Source organism: Schistocerca americana, chromosome 9 (genome assembly GCF_021461395.2).
Source record: "Schistocerca americana isolate TAMUIC-IGC-003095 chromosome 9, iqSchAmer2.1, whole genome shotgun sequence".
Taxonomy (NCBI): Eukaryota; Metazoa; Arthropoda; class Insecta; order Orthoptera; family Acrididae; genus Schistocerca; species Schistocerca americana.
The window spans coordinates 152207474-152229154 of NC_060127.1; positions in this window are offsets into that span (position 1 = coordinate 152207474).

The following is a 21681-nucleotide window of genomic DNA, read 5'->3' on the forward strand; positions in this document are numbered from 1 at the left end:
CGACAGAGTTCCCTGGTGCACCAGCTAATTAAGTAGCTCATTATTTTTCCGTCGGCTGGCGAAGGGGCTACGCGTAATTAACAGCACAGCGTGATCTACGCACACCGCATTCCACCATACAAACCATCGGTGCCAAGGCACAAGCTTCCAACACACAGTTCCGACGTCAAAGACATCGCAGTCCGTGTACCAAACATTTGCCCCGTGCCCAATATGGGCCACACCTTTTCGAGAAGTCCGCACCATACATGATGTGGAGCGACTTTCGTAGAGTTTTCGGATTGCATTACACACCGTCATTCGTCAAAAATACAATCTTTTTTTTTTTACTTCTTCTTGTTCATGCCATAATCTTATTTCCTTGTCGGCACTGAATACATATCAGGCCTTAGTTTTTCATCCTTTACATATAGTTTTGACGCGACTCTATTGCGTGGGATTTAGGTGAAATGAAGTTCGAGCTGCAGTCTGTACAGATGTGAGACCCAGTTAATAATATTTTGTTTACCACTAGTTATTAGTTAACAAAACAAAAACTACTTACATTAGAAGAATACAGTTCTCTACAGTCCGTATGAACTTAAGCACCGCTAGAATATTGAAACACAAAATATCCTTTTCCAATAACAGAGCAAGAAACAAAGTCAATCTGACCCTACAACCGGCAACCAGGTAACAAAATAACAGTTTAAAATGTCAGGCGCTCTGACCTCATCGTACATGACAACTGAAAAACGCACAAACACAAATAAAAGTTCAACTCGCATAGTATCAGAGATATAATCTGTAACTACATCTTCCTCTACTACTACTACACAACAAAACTTCCGACGTAGGCATGAATGTCTAGAGAAATATTTGTCCAATTAAATGTACCACATATTTGATTTTAAGAACAAGTCCTTTTGTTGCACTATTTGTTTATCGTAGTGATATATGTTACACGACAAGGTCGGTTCGGCGATTTGCCAATATCAAGTGTACGTCTTAGGTTATATGATGTGGTCCATATGGCACCTTGGAGTCTAAAAGTCGATTTTATTTTTGTTATGATATGATCACGTTATTTATACGAGTACGTTTATCATTTTTGTGATGTTGCAAAGTAATTTATAAAACTCTGTTGTAAACTTCGGCTCAACTGATCTTATATTCCGTTGTAAACATATAGCAACGCTCGAGCAGAAACTGTCAAAAAAAGCTGTCAAAAACAGCTGTAAAGATCACTCAAATGAATTGTTAACGTATAAATAACGAGATCATATCACAACAAAAAGTCAACCGATATTTACGCGCCAAGATGCCATATCCACCACGTCAGTCCACCTAAGACGTACACTCAATAGTAGCAAATCGCCGAAACGATCTCGTGATGTATCTTGTATCACTACGAGTAAATAAGTACATAGTGTAGCAAAAGACTTGTACTGAAAATGAAATACGTCGTTCTCTGACCTAATCCAAGCTATTAGCACCACAGGAAAGGAAATTGTTAAATACAACATATATCACAGTTCATTCACATAAGGCAATACAAAATCTTAATACACATGAGTGAACCACAGGTTTAGTCACCACTATTCGATACAGAATCAGTTCTTATAACCTGTTACACACACAGGAGTGGAGCTCAATTTGTTGTCACCAGGCATAACTACATTCGTTTGGCAATAACTGTAGGTTCTTTGGTTGCTCTGGGTGAACTCTCATCAAACTAGAACACAGGAAATATTAGTTCACTTTATTACATAAACGAATAAAAGATTTACTTAACTTTGGCACACTTCTTTGCCACAGGAGTACTAGATAATTCACAACTGTCATGGACTAGCCACACATCACTCGATACACCAATGAACAAACTGTTCTTTTCAGGTACAATGTTCAACAATAACAACACTAAAAATTCATCTGCAACTTTAACTACTCATTGGTGCCGCACAGTGATGTTTTCTGCTGCAGCTGATGAGGTCTCAAACTGGGCAGAGCTCTTCCAAGCTCAGCTCTATATTGGCCTCAGTGCGAGAGCACTGCTGTTGCTGAGAGGGAAGCGTGGTCTTCTGAAGTGTCTACCATACATCAGTGCGGAATGCAATGAGCCCGTACTGATGTCTTGATATCGATTCGCGTTGCCGACTTTTGCATGACACCACGATCTCTGGGTGATACTGTGAGCGTGTGGGTGCTGCTATTCTGTCATTTTGCGCAACGGTTTAATCTGAGATGTACCCTTTACCCTGTCTCTCCTGCAAGATGCAATTTCCACCCCCACACTACTACAGAAGTCAGACAGACGCTCCTGACGTTCTAAAGAGAAATGCCTGAAAACTTTCAGCAATAAATATCTTCTGGGTCGTCCACTGTAAGTAAATGACGCAAAATTTCTTACGTAACTAGTGGGATACTTGGGTACTGGAGTAGTGCTAGTTAGTGTAAGAAAGATATGAAACTAACGAAAATTATTATTTATTTTGCAAAAATTCTGAGGAATCACAATGGCACTATTAGTTATGAATTGAACAAGTTATATCCTGGTTCTTTTCGGAATGTGAAGTTACCTCTCAAGGATAGGATTCGCTAATGATATTTCTATACAAAGTTTAAGATTGTTATTGATTTGGCAGAATGGCTGAGAGCCGCGCCTACTCAACTTGAATAATTATCAGTTAGAATGTTGCTAGGTACGGTCAAGGCTGTTGTGTGTGAAATGCAGTGAAGTGTACTGTTGTGGAGGAAATATGGGGCTCGCAAGAGCTGTCTCGCACAATACCGTAAGCTGCGATGACTGCTGTCTGCGCCACTCGCTGCTGACACATAAGATAACTCTCGTTCTATCTGGATTGACCTTGGCCAATCAAACTCTCCCTACACCTTGATGAAGTCAAGGACTCCTATTCACCCCTAGTCTAATTATTGACCTGGTACACCGGTCAGATAACCAGTCCACCGCGATGCCACTTAAAAATTCGCTCGCAGGCGTTTAACTATAACTCTGTCTGTTTACACCGCACAATAAGTGTGGCGGCCAACACAGTGAACAATGCTTAATCGCAAGGACTCAGTATAGAGTCACACTCCGATTCACTCTCGACAGAGGTGCTCTCCCAGTGAAGTACTGAGGAGAGACTTGTTCCTCGCTCTTTGGGTACACATACGAGCGTGCACGCTCTCGTTACGTGTTCTCGCTCCAAGAGTGACAACAGAATGGACCCTCTCCACGCCAGAGGTGAAGGGGTATATCTTTTGGTCTCTACCATTACTCCTTCAGCTCAAGGCGTCAGAAATATCGTCTGCCAATCAGCATTGCTCTTCTAAAACGGGAGAATGACGTTTAGTTTAAGGCGACCAATACAGAAATCTGTAGTATCAGCGTTTGACGTTTGCTGTCTCCCTGTGAAAATCTCTGAAACTGCGTGCTATGTGTAAAGAATGCGTAGGCTGGGCGCTCCCACACAATGTAACGGAATTTACTTTTAAGCCGAACACGGGGTCGTCCTTTCACTTGGACAAACGCTGTCTTCTCTACAGGCGGTCACTGGCCGATGTAGATGGGTTGGGACTGGCCTCCTGGCATGCGGTTGCCTCTCTCGAACTAAAAGCTCCTGTGACCGTCGTGTCTGGAATGTATGTGAGTACGCCAGCCTCGAATATTTCAACCATGGTGCGCACTTGTGATTTATTAGTTGTTTGCATATCATTTACATGAATTCATACATTGATTTTATCTTATCGAGTTTGGGTTCGAATTAAGCGCCTTGATGTGCGAAATATGAATTTGAGGGCGGAATATGTAAGCAATGAAGGTCAGGAGACCACGACGTCTTACAATACTACACAGTTATGTCTCATTGAGACTGTCAATAACCTGTTCTGTCAATGCAATGGCTGCAGTCATCGCCTTTTCCGTCTACCCACTTCCATCAGAGAGCTGCTTGCCCACACCTTACAACATCACATTGTTACAATTAATTTATATCAGGAAGTGCATGTTTCTGGACATCTTAATGTCTATCCTAAAAACATAACACAATTTTTTGTAGGATGTAGGTAATCAAGAGATTTTAATTTCCTGAGTTATCGATGGCTTATTTATTTTTTGAAAGATTCCTAGATAACTTTCTATAAAAGCTACTTTCAAATGCTGACACAAATTTACTACGAAATATGTTTTAATATATTTCAAGAACATGACACATCAAAACAACTTGAAGAGTGACAGGTACCTTGCAATGGACGAATCATGACAAACGAAATGTTGTAGCTCCAAAAGTCCAAGAGACATCCACATACCTCAAGTTATCGAACATTTCACATTTTTAGGAACTGAGAACTCCTTCCACACTAGACGTCTCTAAAACTCGGTATGGAAAAGAAACCGCTGGAGTGAGAGTGACTCAAGGAAGAACTCAAATGAAAAGAAACCTTCAACCAATCAACAAAACCTCTCTAAATGAAAACTCCAAAAAAAAAGGCACGTCAGTCCACAGCTTCGATATATGTTTCAAATGCAAACCTGTTATAATGCATGTGAGAGAACCATTCATAATAGAACTTAAGTTTGCATTGAACAACCAACCAATAAGAATCCAGATCATTTCGTATACTAACATCACACCTGTTTCCGTCCACATGAAGACTTCCCAAACTTGTTGTTGTTGTTGTGGTCTTCAGTCCGGAGACTGGTTTGATGCAGCTGTCCATGCTAATCTATCCTGTGCAAGCTCCTTCATCTCCCAGTACCTACTGCAACCTACATCTTTCTCAATCTGCTTAGTGTATTCATCTCTTGGTCTCCCTCTACGATTTTTACCCTCCACGCAGCCCTCAATGCTAAATTTGTGATCCCTTGATACTTCAGGAGTGATGACCATAGATGTTAAGTCCCATAGTGCTCAGAGCCATTTGAACCATTTTTGCACCACAGAGGTCGGCTCAGTACATAAAGAGAGATGAAAATCTGAGGGGGATTGAAATGAGGTTGTAGGGAGAATGATACTAGGAATGAGACAGGACAGATTAATTGAGTTCTGCAATAAATTTCTGCTGGTAATAGCGAACACTCTGCTCAAAAATCACGTGGAGTTATGCTTAGAAAAGGCCGGGATATACAGGAAGATTTCAGTAAGATTACATCATGGCCATTCAGGGAGTCCGAAATCAGATATTTGTAAGACGTACCCAGGGGCAGATGTAGACTCAGACCACAATTTAGTAACAATGAAGAGCAGGCTGAAGTTTAAAGAGACACTCAGCAAGAATCAGTGCGGAAAGAAGTGGAGCACAGAAGTACTCACGAATGAAGAGATACGCTTGAAGTTCTCTGAGGCTACAGATACTGCGATGAGGAATATCTGAGTAAGCAGTTAAATTAAAGAGGAACGGTCATCTCTAAAAACGGCTATCACAGAACTTGGGAAGCAAACCTTCGGTACAGAGTAACAGAAGAAATACTTCAGTTAATCTACGAAAGAAAGAAGTACACACTTATTCGAGGAAATTCAGGAATACATAAATACATGTCACTTAGGAATGAAATAAATAGATGTATAAGGGAAAGTAAGATGAAATGGCTGCGTGAAAAATGAGAAGAAATCGAAAAAGTAATTAATGATTATCGGAAGTGCTGACTCAGCTTAGAAAAGTCAAAAAACCTTCGGTGAAATTAAAAACAAGGATGTTAACATTAAGAGTGCAACGCGAATTCCGTTGTTAAATGCAGTAGAGATAGCGGATAGGTGGAAAATTTACACTGAAGGTCCCTGTGAGGGGGAAGATTTGTCTGATGTAACAGAAGAGGAAACAGGAGTCGGTTTAGAAGAAATAGGGGATCCAGTATTGGAATCAGAATGTAAAAGAGGTGTGGAAGGCTTAAGATCAAATAAGGCAAAGGGATAGACAACATTCCATCGGAATCTCTAAAATCGTTGGGGTAAATGGCAACAAAACTACTATTCGTTGATATGTAGAATGTATGAGTCTTGAGATACAGACTACCATCTGACTTTCAGAAAAATATCATCCACACAATTCCGAAAACTGCAAGAGCTGACAAGTGCGAGAATCAGCTTAACATTTCATGCATCCAAGTTGCTGACTAGAACAATTTACAGAAGAATGGTAAAGTAAACTGTGAATGTGTTACACGACGATCAGCTTGGCTTTAGGTAAGGTAAAGGCGACAGAGAAGCTATTCTGACTTTGCAGTTGATAATTAAAGCAAGACTAAATAAAAATCAAGACACGTTCATAGGATTTCAAAAAAGCGTTCAACGTTGTCAAATGGTACTAGATGCTCGGAATTCTGAGGAAATTAGGGGTAAACTGTAGAGAGAGAGGGACAGGTAATATACAACATGTACAAGAGCCAAGAGGAAATGAATAAGGGTGTAAGACAGGAATTTTGTCTCTCGCCCCTACTGTTTATCTACACATCGAAGAAGCAATGATGGAAATACAAGAAAGTTTCAGGAGTGGAATTAAGGTGAAAAGAAGCCCGACCGGCTAGCCGTGCGGTCTAATGCGCTGCTTCCCGAGCAGCGATTCCCCATCTGCATCGACGAATGCGCGCTGGCTTCCCTTATTCCACCTCAGTTACACTGTGTCAGCTAAAATTCACAGACGCGCGAAATTTGGCACGAACTTCAATGCGAGATGCCTTTAATAGGCTCCACAACGAAACATTGTCTCGAAATTTGGTAGAAAATCAGAAGAAATTCTGGTAGTATGTAAAGTACACAAGCGGCAAGACACAGCCAATACCTTCGCTGCGCAGTGCCGATGGTACTGTTACCGACGACTGTGCTGCTAAAGCGGAGTTATTGAACGCAGTTTTCCGAAATTCCTTCACCAGGATAGACGAATGGAATATTCCAGAATTTGAAACACGAACAGCTGCTAGCATGAGTTTCTTAGAAGTAGATACCTTAGGGGTTGCGAAGCAACTCAAATCGCTTGATACGGGCAAGTCTTCAGGTCCAGATTGTATACCGATTAGGTTCCTTTCAGATTACGCTGATACAATGGCTCCCTACAATCATATACAACCGCTCGCTCACCGATAGATCTGTACCTACAGATTGGAAAATTGCGCAGGTCGCACCAGTGTTTAAGAAGGGTAGTAGGAGTAATCCATCGAACTACAGACCTATATCATTGACGTCGGTTTGCAGTAGGGTTTTGGAACATATACTGTATTCATACATTATGAATCACGTCGAAGGGAACGATCTATTGATACGTAATCAACATGGTTTCAGAAAACATCGTTCTTGTGTAACGCAGCTAGCTCTTTATTCGCACGAAGTAATGGCCGCTATCGACAGGGGATCTCAAGTTGATTCCGTATTTCTAGATTTCCGGAAAGCTTTCGTCACCGTTCCTCACAAGCAACCTCTAATCAAGCTGCGGGCCTATGGGGTATCGTCTCAGTTGTGCGACTGGATTCGTGATTTCCTGTCAGAAAGGTCGCAGTTCGTAGCAATAGACGGCAAATCATCGAGTAAAACTGAAGTGATATCAGGTGTTCCCCAGGGAAGCGTCCTGGGACCTCTGCTGTTCGTGATCTATATAAATGACCTGGGTGACAATCTGAGCAGTTCTCTTAGTTTGTTTGCAGATGATGCTGTAATTTACCGTCTAGTAAGATCATCCGAAGACCAGTATCAGTTGCAAAGCGATTTAGAAAAGATTATTGTATGGTGTGGCAGGTGGCAGTTGACGCTAAATAAGGAAAAGTGTGAGGTGATCCACTTGAGTTCCAAAATAAATCCCTTGGTATTCGATTACTCGATAAATAGTAAAATTCTCAAGGCTGTCAATTCAACTAAGTGGCTGGGTGTTAAAATTACGAACAACTTCAGTTGGAAAGACCACATAGATAATATTGTGGGGAAGGCGAGCCAAAGGTTGCGTTTCATTGGCAGGACACTTAGAAGATGCAACAAGTCCACTAAAGAGATAGCTTACATTACACTCGTTCGTCCTCTGTTAGAATATTGCTGCGCGGTGTGGGATCCTTACCAGGTGGGATTGACGGAGGACATCGAAAGGGTGCAAAAAAGGGCAGTTCGTTTTGTATTATCACGTAATAGTGGAGAGAGTGTGGCAGATATGATACGCGAGTTGGGATGGAAGTCATTAAAGGAAAGACGTTTTTCGTCGCGACGAGATCTATTTACGAAATTTCAGTCACCAACTTTCTCTTCCGAATACTAAAATATTTTTTGAGCCCAACCTACATAGGTAGGAATGATCATCAAAATAAAATAAGAGAAATCAGAGCTCGAACAGAAAGGTTTAGGTGTTCGTTTTTCCCGCGAGCTGTTCGGGAGTGGAATGGTAGAGAGATAGTATGATTGTGGTTCGATGAACCCTCTGCCAAGCACTTAAATGTGAATTGCAGAGTAGTCATGTAGATGTAGATGTAGAAGTAGGGTAAAGTATGCCGGTCCCCGGCACGAATTCGCCTGACGGATTAGTGTCAAGGTCCGGTGTGCCGGCCAGCCTGAGGATGGTTTTTAAGGCGATTTCCCATCTGCATCGACGAATGCGCGTTGGCTCCCCTTATTCCACCTCAGTTACACTATGTCGGCAATTGCTGCGCAAACAGTTTCCACATACCCGTACACTATAATTATTCTACCACGCATACATTTGGGGTTACACTCGGCTGGTATGAGACGTTCCCGAGGAGGGGGGTGTCCACGTGGGGCCGAACCACGCAGTAACCCTGGGTACAGCGTGGTGGGGCGGCGGTGGGGTGGGTGGACTGCCGTGGCCTGTTGTGGGGTTGTGGACCATTGCGGACTACGGCGGCACGAATCCCCTCCGTCGTTTCTACGTCCCCAGTTCAACACACACACACACACACACACACACACACACACACACACACACACACACACACACAATACACACAAGGTGAAAGGATATCATTCTTAAGATTCGCTGATGACAATGCTATCCTGAGCGTAAGTGAAGAAGGACTACACGATGTGCTGCATAGAATAAACAATCTAATGGGTAAAAAATATGGGTTGTGAGTAAATCGAAGGAAGACGAAAGTAATGAGAAGTAGTAGAAATGAGAACAGAGAGAAACTTAACACGAAGCAGATGACATTAGGAAATTCTACTACCTAGGCAATAAAATAACCAATAAAATAACCAAAATAACGGACAGAGTAAGGAGGACGTCAAAGCAGACTAGCACTGGCAGAAAGGTTTCCCTTGTCAAGAGGAATCTACAACAATCATAGGCCTCAATTTTAGGAATAAATTTCGGAGACTGCACGTTTGGAGGACAGCGTGGTATGATAGTGGAACATGAACTCTGGGAAAACCGGAAACAGAAGAGAATCGAAGCACTTGATATGTGGTGTTACAGACACATAATGTAAGAAATGAGAAGGTCCTGTTCAGAATCGGAGAGGAAAGGAATATGCGAGAAACACTGACAACAAGAAGGGACAAGATGGTACGACATCTGTTAATAATCAGGGAATAACTTCCACGATGCTAGAGGGAGCTGCAGAGGGCAAAAATTGAAGACATAGATTGGAATACATCCTGCAAGTAATTGAAGACGTATGTAGCAGGTGCTACCCTGAGATGAAGAGGGTGGAATGTGAGAGGAATTCGTGGTGGGCAACATCAAATAGTCAGAAGATTGATGAATCAATTTTGTCTGCATGAGTAAACAGATGTAACTTGTGGGTCAACACGTGTGTAACATCTTAATAAATTTATTGTAAGAGATCTTAATACAGTTTTAATAATTTTTAGCATTAAGTCAATGGACTGATAAATTTTGAAACTGGGTGAAATTGGAAGCATTTACAAAAACTAAAACGTCTGCACGCTTTTCCTTCTTTTGAGTGTTCGTACTGACCACCTGGGACCACGTAACTATTTCAGTTCTCGTGCTTTGTTGTTTCCTTTTTCTCAGTCATTCATCATTTTCCCGTGATGCCTCTCTTTTCTGATGTTGTATCTGTTTCTTATTTTCTCTCGTCTTGGCAGCCTTCTAAATTTAGGATCTTTGTTCTGAAAGAGTCTCTGATTCTTCGGAGTTTCTTTTCAATTCTGTCCTTATTCCTGTGATACGTGCTATCGTTGACATTCTCTGAAATATGGGAATATTTGTTTTGTTAGCTTATCCTCTCTTATTCCACAAATCTGTTCAAAAATAGAGTAACTTACGCTTTAGCATTACCTACGATATTTTATAATAACTATTATTTGGCAGCAGTAGTATCAGTTGTGCTGCTGGTATTAACGCTATTACTGCTTAGTCATATATTGTCGCTAAATACAGCCCAAATCGCTTAAATTCTTTTGAAACCATATTATTAGCATTCAACAAATTGAAGTTGTCATTTCTCAACTAAATAAGACATAAAGAGTGCTATACGTATGAAACCCCGATCCAATGTAAGAGACAGCCTGAAAATCTTAATGCCATCAACTTAATTGAATGAAGCAGTGAATAAATGGTTCAAATGGCCCTGAGCACTATGGGACTTAACATCTGTGGTCATTAGTCCACTAGATCTTAGAACTACTTAAACCTAACTAACCTAAGGACATCACAAACATCCATGCCCGAGGCACGATTCAAACCTGCGACCGTAGCAGTCGCGCGGTTCCGAACTGAGCCCCTAGAACAGCTAGACCACCGCGGCCGGCCCGCAGTGAATAAATAAAAAATATGTTTATTTTATTAAATTTCTTCATGGCCTCTAAATTGGTTCACATACTAAGAAAAATATTAAGAAAAATATTCACAGTGGAATAACGCTAGCACCCCTTTACATCATAATTTTATTTAGTTTTAAGGCCAAACGACAATTTCGCATTCTAGAAATTGCTAAGTACGACGAGGTAGGGGAACCTTAGTTTGTGACGTGATTCTGTCACGTACTTTATGCAGGTGTGCTTTGTAGTTGAATAAACACGCTAAACAAAGTCCGAGTGTGTGCACAAACCTACTGCACAGTGCCGATCCCACCTTGAGCAGTAAACGCTTCAAAACTAGTTTAGCTGGTCGAGCCGCTGACGCAATTTCGTAGAAAATCACGGTAATTGTGGTCTGATGGTGCCTAGGCAATTAGCAATATGCACCGCCTGCTGTCCTTGAAGTAGCTTACGTATTGGATCGCAATCACTGGAGTAAAATAACGCGGCTGTGATGTCAAGATGTCGTGTATCTGTTAGCGTTCATGCGTTATTTATTTTTCATAAACAATTAATGAAGGATTAAGAAGGATGTAAGAGATAAATGTAGTCTACTGTTCAATCTATACGTCAAACAAAGAATGACAGAAATATAATAAAGGTTCAAGAGAGATATCAAATTTCAAGGCGGAAGGATATCAATGGTAAGATTTGCTGATGATATTTCTAACATCAATGAAAATGAAGAATCATAGGATCTTTTAAATGGAATGATTAGTCTAACGAGTACAGAAAATGGACTGAGAGTAAATCGAAGAAAGGAGAAAGTAATGAGAAGTAGCAGAAACGAAAACAGAGAGAAACTTAAAACTGGGCTTGGTGATCACGAAGTCGACGGAGTTAAGGAGTTTACCCATGACGGTCGGAACAAGTAGGACATAAAAAGCAGACTAGCACTGCCAAACAGGGCATTCCTGGCCAAGAGAAATCTACCAGTACAAAACACCCCCCAGACTGTGGCTAAGCCATGTCTCCTCAACACCCTTTCTTCCAGGAGTGCTACTTCTGCAAGGTTCGCAGTAGAGCTTCTATGACGTTTGGAAGGTAGCAGACGAGGTAGTGGCGGAAGTAAAGCTGTGAGTCGTGCTTGAGTAGCATTTGGCATTGATGGGCTGTGGCAGCAGACGACCGATGTGAGCGCATTTGCTAAAAGCACGACCCACAGCCTGCAGCCGCTCTCGTGGGCTCGTGACCGTATTAATTGGACGCCAGACGCCTCGAAAACCGTGGCCGAGACACGAGTCCCGATTTCTGTTAGTGAGACCTTGGCTCATTCAGCTAACAGCCTTGTCAATAAGGGTGGAAGAGCGGAATGAGGTTCAGGCAACTGTCTTCCTCTTCGGTTGGGAAACTGCCCCTAAAGGCGGAAGAATCAACAATGATCAATGGCACGAGGTTGCACAAGGCAATGGAAACCACTGCGTTGTTGTTGCTGTCTTCAGTCCTGAGACTGGTTTGATGCAGCTCTCCATGCTACTCTATCCTGTGCAAGCTTCTTCATCTCCCAGTACTCACTGGAATCTATATCCTTCTGAATCTGCTTAGTTACCCTCCACGATGCCCTCCAGTACTAAATTTGTGATCCCTTGATGCCTCAGAACATGTCCTACCAACCCATCCCTTCTTCCGGTCAAGCTGTGCCACAAACTCCTCTTCTCGCCAATTCTATTCAATACCTCATTAGTTATATGATCTATCCATCTAATCTTCAGCATTCTTCTGTAGCACCACATTTCGAAAGTTTCTATTCTCTTCTTGTCTAAACTATTTATCGTCCATGTTTCACTTCCATACATGGCTACACTCCATACAAATACTTTCAGAAACGACTTCCTGACACTTAAATCTATACTCGATGGTAACAGGTTTCTCTTCTTCAGAAACGCTTTCCTTGCCATTGCCAGTCTACATTTTATATCCTCTCTACTTCGACCATCATCAGTTATTTTGCTCCCCAAATAGCAAAACTCCTTTACTACTTTAAGTTTCTCTTTTCCTAATCTAATTCCCTCAGCATCAGCCGACTTCATTCGACTACATTCCATTATCCTTGTTTTGCTTTTGTTGATGTTCATCTTATATCCTTCTTTCAAGACACTGTCCATTCCGTTCAACTGCTCTTCCAAGTCCTTTGCTGTCTCTGACAGAATTACAATGTCATCGGCGAACCTCAACGTTTTTATTTCTTCTCTATGGACTTTAATACCTACTCCGAATTTTTCTTTTGTTTCCTTCACTGCTTTCTCAATATACAGATTAAATAACATCGCGGACAAGCTACAACCCTGTCTCACTCCCTTCCCAACCGCTCCTTCCATGCCCCTCGACTCTTATAACTGCCATCTGCTTTCTGTACAAATTGTAAATAGCTTTTCGCTCCTTGTATTTTACCCCTGCCACCTTTAGAATTTGAAAGAGAGAATTCCAGTCAACACTGTCAAAAGCTTTCTCTAAGTCTACAAATGCTAGAAATGTAGGTTTGCCTTTCCTTAATCTATTTTCTAAGATAAGTCCTAGGGTCAGTATTGCCTCAGGTGTTCCAACATTTCTGCGGAATCCAAACTGATCTTCGCCGAGGTCGGCTTCTACCAGTTTTTTCATTCGTCTGTAAAGAATTCGCGTTAGTATTTTGCAGCTGTGATTTATTAAACTGATAGTTCGGTAATTTTCACATCTGTCAACACCTGCTTTCTTTGGGATTGGAATTATTATATTCATCTTGAAGTCGGAGGGAATTTCGCCTGTCTCATACATCTTGCTCACCAGATGGTAGAGTTTTGTCAGGACTGGCTCTCCCAAGGCCGTCAGTAGTTCTAATGTAATGTTGTCTACTCCCGGGGCCTTGTTTCGACTCAGGTCTTTCAGTGCTCTGTCAAACTCTTCACGCAGTATCGTATCTCCCATTTCATCTTCATCTACATCCTCTTCCATTTCCACAATGTTGTCCTCAACTACATCGCCCTTGTAGAGACCCTCTATATACTCCTTCCTCCTTTCTGCTTTCCCTTCTTTGCTTAGAACTGGGTTTCCACCTGAGCTCTTGATATTCATACAAGTGGCTCTCTTTCCTCCAAAGGTCTCTCTAATTTTTCTGTAGGCAGTATCTATCTTGCCACTAGTGAGATAAGCCTCTACATCCTTACATTTGTCCTCTAGCCATCCCTGATTAGCCATTTTGCGCTTCCTGTCGATCTCATTTTTCAGACGTTTGTATTCCCTTTTGCCTCCTTCATTTACTGCTTTTTTATATTTTCTCCTTTCATCAATTACATTCAATATTTCTTCTGTTACCCAAGGATTTCTACTAGCCCTCGTCTTTTTATCTACTTGATCGTCTGCTGCCTTCACTACTTTATCCCTCTGAGCTACCCATTCTTCTTCTAGTGTATTTCTTTCCCCCATTCCTGTCAATTGTTCCCTTATGCTCTCCCTGAAACTCTGTACAACCTCTGGTTTAGTCAGTTTATCCAGGTCCCATCTCCTTAAATTCCCACCTCTTTGCAGTTTCTTCAGTTTCAATCTACAGTTCATAACCAATAGATTGTGGTCAGGGTCCACATCGGCCCTGGAAACGTCTTACAATTTAAAACCTGGTTCCTAAATCTCTGTCTTACCATTATATCATTATATAATCTATCTGATACCTTCTATTATCTCCAGGATTCTTCCATGTATACAACCTTCTTTTATGATTCTTGAACCAAGTGTTAGCTATGATTAAGTTATGCTCTGTGCAAAATTCTACCAGACGGCTTCCTCTTTCATTTCTCTCCCCCAATCCATATTCACTCACCACTGCGTTGAAGACACATAATGTGTATCCACAGGACTTGTGGCCTGTAGCTGAAAAAATGTCACTATGATCTCCCCATTGGCAAAAGATTCCCGAACAGTTTCCCATTCAGGTCTGTGGGAGGGGCTGACGAGGGAGAGGTCACCATGAAAAAAATATTGAATAAGCAACCAAACGATGTTCTACAAGTTGGGGTCGTGGAGTGTCAGAAGTTTGAAAGTCAGTTTGATTCTCAGGTCAGTGATAGCGTTGTTCTCATCAGAATCGACAGCAGACCAACACCAATCATGACTGTTCAGGCATACATGCGGACGTCACAAGCCGAAGACGAAGTGGTAGAGAAAGTATCGAAGGACACTGAACGCGTAATTCAGTACCTGTAGTGTGCAGATCCGGTACGGTAGCTCAGGGTGTTCGGTCAGAGAGCTGATTGGCCTCTGTAATAAAAAAACTGAATGAAAGGATCAGCAACGAACTTGAACGAATGTCATGTGACGTCCGCAACGATCAAAGATCAGCAACGAACAAAATGAAAAAAATGGGGATATCGTCTCTGATTAGCAATGAAAAAAGCATCGGTCACGAGTTCGAATCCCTCCACGCCACAATTTTTTGTTAATAATCAGCATTGGTGGCCGAAGATTTTCGGCATAAGAAGTCACCCGCGTTCCGCCAAAGGCCTTGTCGAAGAGGGTGGAGGAGCGAACAGAGGTTCAGGGCACTCTCTTGTCCTAGGGGTGGGAAATTGCCCCTAAGGGCGGAAGAATCAGCAATGATCAACGACATGAGGATGCAGAAGTCAATGGAAACCTCTGCATTAAAGACACGTAACGTGTAACGCGAAATACCCTCAGACTTCAAGAAGAATATAATAATTCCAATCCCAAAGAAAGCAGGTGTTGACAGATGTGAAAATTACCGAACTATCAGCTTAATAAGTCACAGCTGCAAAATACTAACACGAATTCTTTACAGACGAATGGAAAAACTAGTAGAAGCCAACCTCGGGGAAGATCAGTTTGGATTCCGTAGAAACACTGGAACACGTGAGGCAATCCTGACCTTACGACTTATCTTAGAAGAAAGATTAAGGAAAGGCAAACCTACGTTTCTAGCATTTGTAGACTTAGAGAAAGCTTTTGACAATGTTGACTGGAATACTCTCCTTCAAATTCTAAAGGTGGCAGGGGTAAAATACAGGGAGCGAAAGGCTATTTACAATTTGTACAGAAACCAGATGGCAGTTATAAGAGTCGAGGGACATGAAATGGAAGCAGTGGTTGGGAAGGGAGTAAGACAGGGTTGTAGCCTCTCCCCGATGTTGTTCAATCTGTATATTGAGCAAGCAGTAAAGGAAACAAAAGAAAAATTCGGAGTAGGTATTAAAATTCATGGAGAAGAAATAAAAACTTTGAGGTTCGCCGATGACATTGTAATTCTGTCAGAGACAGCGAAGGACTTGCAAGAGCAGTTGAATGGAATGGACAGTGTCTTGAAAGGAGGATATAAGATGAACATCAACAAAAGCAAAACAAGGATAATGGAATGTAGTCTAATTAAGTCGGGTGATGCTGAGAGAATTAGATTAGGAAATGAGGCACTTAAAGTAGTAAAAGAGTTTTGCTACTTGGGGAGCAAAATAACTGATGATGGTCAAAGTAGAGAGGATATAAAATGTAGGCTGGCAATGGCAAGGAAAGCGTTTCTGAAGAAGAGAAATTTGTTAACATCCAGTATTGATTTAAGTGTCAGAAAGTCATTTCTGAAAGTATTCGTATGGAGTGTAGCCATGTATGGAAGTGAAACATGGACGATAAATAGTTTGGACAAGAAGAGAATAGAAGCTTTCGAAATGTGGTGCTACAGAAGAATGCTGAAGATTAGATGGGTAGATCACATAACTAATGAGGAAGTATTGAATAGGATTGGGGAGAAGAGAAGTTTGTGGCACAACTTGACCAGAAGAAGGGATCGGTTGGTAGGACATGTTCTGAGGCATCAAGGGATCACCAATTTAGTATTGGAGGGCAGCGTGGAGGGTAAAAATCGTAGAGGGAGACCAAGAGATGAATACGCTAAGCAGATTCAGAAGGATGTAGGTTGCAGTAGGTACTGGGAGATGAAAAAGCTTGCACAGGATAGAGTAGCATGGAGAGCTGCATCAAACCAGTCTCAGGACTGAAGACCACAACAACAACAACAACGTGTATCCACAGGACACGTGGCCTGTAATTGAAGAAGTGTCATGATGATCTCTCCATTGGCAAAAGATGCCGGAATAGTCCCCCATTCCGATCTCCGGGAGGGGACTGCCAAGGAGGAGATTACCATGAGAAAAAGATTGGATAATCAACGAAAGGATAACGTTCTACGAGTCGGAGCGTGGAATGTCAGAAGCTTGAACGTCGTAGGGAAACTAGAAAATCTGAAAATGGAAATGCAAAGGCTCAATCTAGATACAGTAGGGGTCAGTGAAGTGAAGTGGAAGGAAGACAAGGATTTCTGGTCAGATGAGTATCGGGTAATATCAACAGCAGCAGAAAATGGTATAATAGGTGTAGGTTTCGTTATGAATAGGAAGGTAGGGCGGAGAGTGTGTTGCTGTGAACAGTTCAGTGACCGGGTTGTTCTAATCAGAATCGACAGCAAAACAACACCGATAGGTCAGGTCTACATGCCGACGTCGCAAGCTGAATATGAAGAGTCAGACAAAGTATATGAGGATGTTGGGAGGGTACTGCAGCACGTTAAGGGAGATGAAAATCTAATGGTCATGGGAGACAGGAATGCAGTTGTAGGGGAAGGAATAGAAGAAATGTTTGCAGGAGAGTATGGCCTTGGAAAAAGAAATGAGAGAGAAGAAAGACTAATTGAGTTCTGTAATTAATTTAAGCTATTAATAGCGAAAAGTCTGTTCAAGAATCAGAAAAAATTAAGGTATTCTTGGAAAAGGCCAGGTGATGCGGGAAGATTTCAGTTATATTACAGCATGGTCAGACAGAGATTCCGAAATCAGATACTGGATTCTAAGGCGTAGCCAGTATCAGTTATGGACTCAGATCACAATATAGTAGTGTTGAAGAGTAGGCTAAAGTTTAAGACATCAGTCAGGAAGAATCAATACGCAAAGAAGTGGGATACAGAAGCACTAAGGAATGACGAGATACGCTTCAAGTTCTCTAAGGCTATAGATACAGCAGTAAGGAATATCTCAGTAGGCAGTACAGTTGACAAGGAATGAACATCTTTAAAAAGGGCCATCTGAGAAGTTGGAAGGAATAACATAGTTACAAAGAAGGTAACTGCGAAGAAACGATGGATAACAGAAAAAATACTTCATTTGATCGATGAAAGGTGGAAGTACATAAATATTATAGGAAACTCAGGAGCAGAGAAATACAGTTCGCTGAGGAATGAAATAAGTATGGAGTGCAGGGAAGCTAAGACGAAAAGGCTGGAGGAAAAATGTGAAGACATCGAAAATGAAATGGCTGTCGGAAGGACAGACTGAGCATACAGGAAAGTCAAAACAACCTTCGGCGACATTAAAAGCAAGGGTGGTAACATTAAGAATGGAACGGGAATTCCACTGCAAATTGCAGAGGAGAGAGCGGATAGGTGGAAAGAAGACATTGAAAGCCTCTATGAGGGGGAGGATTTGTATGATGTGATAGAAGAGGCAACAGGAATGGATTTAGAAGAGGCAGGGGATAAAGTATTAGAATCAAATTTTAAAACAGCTTTGGAGGACTTAAGGTCAAATAAGACGGAAGGAATAGATAACATTCCATCAGAATTTCTAAACTCATTAGAGTAAGTGGCAACAAAACGATTATTCACGTTGGTGTGTAGAATCTAAGAGTCTGACGACATACCATCTAACTTTAAAAAAAATATCATTCTGAAGACTGCAATAGTGGATAAGTGCGAGAATTATCCCACAATCAGCTTAACAGCATCAGAGTTGCTGAGAAGAATAATGTACAGAAGAATGCAAAATAACATTGACGATTGTTGCATGGCGATCAGTTTAGCTTTATTAAAGGTAAAGGCACCAGAGAGGAAATTCTCACGTTGCGGTTGATAATGGAGGAAACTAAAGTATTATCAAGACACGGTCATAGAATTTGTCGATCTATAAAAAGCCTTCGACACAATAACTAGGTGGAAGATGTGCGAAATTCTAAGAAACATGGGGGTAAGCTGTAGGAAAAGACGGGTAATACACGGTATGTACAAGAATCAAGAAGGAATAACAATAGGGTTCAAATGGCTCTGAGAACTGTGGGACTCAACTGCTGAGGTCATAAGTCCCCTAGAACTTAGAACTACTTAAATCTAACTAACCGAAAGACGTCACACACATTCATGCCCGAGGCAGGATTCGAACCTGCGACCGTAGCGGTCTCACGGTTCCAGACTGCAGCTTCTAGAACCGCACGGCCACTTCGGCCGGCGTGGTATTTACAGGTAATCACGCTGTAACAGCATGCATTCTCAGAAATGATAAATTCAAGCTAGACGAGTTTACTTCTTTGTAGTTTCTTCCTTTGATGCTTATTTCGTGAGATATTTGGCCCAGTCACTATCAATAGGCCACCCTATATATATATATATATATATGTGTGTGTGTGTGTGTGTGTGCGTGTGAGTGTACGTATACGTAATGTTTCCTAGCTTGTTTTCAACTAACTGTGATGTTCTTTTACACGTACATTCCTTATTTCCTTCAAGGTAAGAAGGACGACGAACCAGATTACTAGGAAGTCATGATGCAGGTCTTGTTTGCTTTAGTTTTCCACAATGTGGTTCTGTTGTATCTATTTACATTGTCCAATCATAGAACGTACTATAAACAAACGACAGAACCATTCATTACTGAGTGTTATTCAGAGTTGTTGTTGTTGAGGTTTTCAGTCCTAAGACTGGTTTGATGCAGCTCTCCATGCTACTGTATCCTGTGCAAGCTTCTTCATCTCCCAGTACCTATTGCAGCCTACATCCTTCTGAATCTGCTTAGTGTATTCATTCCTTGGTATCCCTCTACGATTTGTACCCTCCACGCTGCCCTCCAGTACTAAATTGGCGATCCCTTGATGCCTCAGAACATGTCCTACCATGCGATCCCTTCTTCCAGTCAAGTTGTGCCACAAACTACTCTTCTCGCCAATACTATTCAATACCTCCTCATTAGTTATATGATCTACCCATATAATCTTCAGCATTCTTCTGTAGCACCACATTTCGAAAGCTTCTATTCTCTTCTTGTCCAAATTATTTATCGTCCATGTTTCACTTCCAGACATGGCTACACCGCATACAAATACTTTCAGAAACGACTTCCTGACACTTAAATCTATACTCGATGTTAACAGGTTTCTCTTCTTCAGAAACGCTTTCCTTGCCATTGCCAGTCTACATTTTATATCCTCTCTACTTCGACCATCATCAGTTATTTTGCTCCCCAAATAGCAAAACTCCTTTACTACTTTAAGTGTCTCATTTCCTAATCTAATTCCCTCAGCATCACCCGACTTAATTCGACTACATTCCATTATCCTCGTTTTGCTTTTGTTGACGTTCATCTTATATCCTCCTTTCAAGACACTGTCCATTCCGTTCAACTGCTCTTCCAAGTCCTTTGCTGTCTCTGACAGAATTACAATGTCATCGACGAACCTTAGTTTTTATTTCTTCTCCATGGATTTTAATGCCTACTCCGAATTTTTCTATTGTTTCCTTTACTGCTTTCTCAATATACAGATTAAATAGCATCGGGGACAAGCTGCAACCCTGTCTCTCTCCCTTCCCAACCACTGCTTCCCTTTCAGTCCCTCGACCCTTATAACTGGCATCTGGTTTCCGTACAGATTGTAAATAGCCTTTCGCTCCTTGTATTTTACCCCTGCCACCTTCAGAATTTGAAAGAGAGTATTCCAGACAACATTGTCAAAAGGTTTCTTTAAGTCTACAAATGCTAGAAACGTAGGTTTACCTTTCCTTTATCCATCTTCTAAGATAAGTCGTAGGGTCAGTATTGCCTGAGGTGTTCCAACATTTCTACAGAGTCCAAACTGATCTTCCCCGAGGTCGGCTTCTACCAGTTCTTCCATTCGTCTGTAAAGAATTCGTGTTAGTATTTTGCGGCCGTGACTTATTAAACTGATAGTTTGGTAATTTTCAAATCCGTCAACACATGCTTTCTTTGGGATTGTAATTATTATATTCTTCTTGAAGTGTGAGAGTATTTCGCCTGTCTCATACATCTTGCTCACCAGATGGTAGAGTTTTGTCAGGGCTGGCTCTCCCAAGGTTGTAAGTAGTTCTAATGGAATGCTGTCTACTCCCTGGGCCTTGTTCCGACTTAGGCCTTTCAGTGCTCTGTCATTACCGTATAGCGACAAAAGAATTACGGTCGTCCTCACACACGTAACACGACCAAAGCAGACGTATTGACACTCTGGACACGAAAATACAAGTAGACAGCACTCCGTGTTTACAGACTCTTGGCCCAGAATGAACAAACTTGGGAATAGTCCATTATGTTGTGTTCAGTTCTAAAGCTTGTTCCTTTGTCTGATGAAAGTCATGTGGTGTATTTATTACCTTTAAAAAAATCTCATTATTTCACTGCCCCGTATGTGTATCGGGTTAATGGCACCAGAGTGTACTAGTATAGAGGCGTTTGATTGCGCTGCTGCTGACGGTCGCATTGTCTGGCGCTACTGTGTAATAACTGAGACTACACAATCCTCCAGTTCCCCGATAGCATTTGTGAGGGTACTTTTCCTTGTCACTGATTGCCTTTCTTTCAGTCCCGTGCAACCATCAAAGTGCCGTGTATGAACTTGACTTATGTAAGTCAGAAGTACTCATACACAGCATCACCGAAGGGGGCATACGTGCACCTTGTGATTTGATTCTGTATAATTCTCTGCTTCTCATAAATCTTTACTGTTGTTCTGGATTATCAGTTTTCTGATTGATTTGATGAGGGCCACCACGAATATCTATCCGGTGCCAACTTTCTCTTCTCAGAGTAGCACTTGTAACCCACGTCCTCAACTTTTTCCTGTATGTATTCCAGTCTCTCTCTTCCTCTACCGTTTTTTCCTCTATACCCCCTTTAGTACCATGAAAGACATTTCCTGATAC